The sequence below is a fragment of the Plasmopara halstedii genome (assembly GCF_900000015.1).
Source record: "Plasmopara halstedii genome assembly, contig: Scaffold_3120, whole genome shotgun sequence".
Taxonomy (NCBI): domain Eukaryota; phylum Oomycota; class Peronosporomycetes; order Peronosporales; family Peronosporaceae; genus Plasmopara; species Plasmopara halstedii.
The window spans coordinates 657,035-658,011 of NW_020190023.1; positions in this window are offsets into that span (position 1 = coordinate 657,035).

The following is a 977-nucleotide window of genomic DNA, read 5'->3' on the forward strand; positions in this document are numbered from 1 at the left end:
TACCGAGGAGTTGTACATCCTAGCACGAGCGTCGTGCTCCGCGCGCGCTATCAGTGACGAGTGACCTCGTTGAGGATGTGGAGGTGGTCGACTACGAGTGTGACACTCCTTTTCCCGCATGGGATGACGAGGAAGGCGAGCTGCGCCGGCGGCATGATACGAGCCCTGCACGCGCCTTGCGGACCCCACGTCCGTTTCCTGACTTCTCGTCACCTGAGGGACGTGGTGTAATTACCGATGACCTCGACGGGGCACAGATGCGGCAGATGAAAGCTGCCCGTAAGGCGGCTGATACGCACCCATCCACAGCCAGTCATTGACCATCGTGTGGAATATGACTTCCGTCCAACGGATCCCGCTGTGGAAACGAAGGACGCCGTAACTCGATCGTTTAGCGTCCACATCATCGGGCTCCCGACCAAAACGGAAGATGGGCTTGTCAAACGAATAGCTCTTCGAGCTCGTTTTTTGGTTCCACAAGAATATCCTTTGGAAGCTTATCGCACTCGTCTGAGTGCTCAACAAGGTGGCTCTAGTGTACCCGCAATGCAGACAATACCGGTTGTACTAGCCCCTGGTGAAAGCGCTACAGATGACGAAGCGCTCTTTGATCGATGGGTACAACGGCACCGGAAGCTTGCCTCACTGTATAACTTACACTTGAGCCACAAGGAAGTGGACGTGCGTGTTGAGCGACACCTCCGATTTGAGTTTGCCAAACTCAAGGCACACCGTCGACTTCCTTCGGATTGTTGCCCTGCGACGAATGGGTCAACTCCTAACGCTCCCGTGAGCTCTGTGTCTGCGACTACAAGAGCTCAGGGCCATTGCTTGAGCTCAGCTAATGGTCCTTCTACTGCCCTGGCTATTGCCGGGAAGCGCGGGGTATCCTGATCTTTCCGATCAAAAGCGACCACGGCGACAGGGCAATCTTGCCGAAGTGGCACCTCAAACTCCCACGAGTTTTCGGAGTCGGG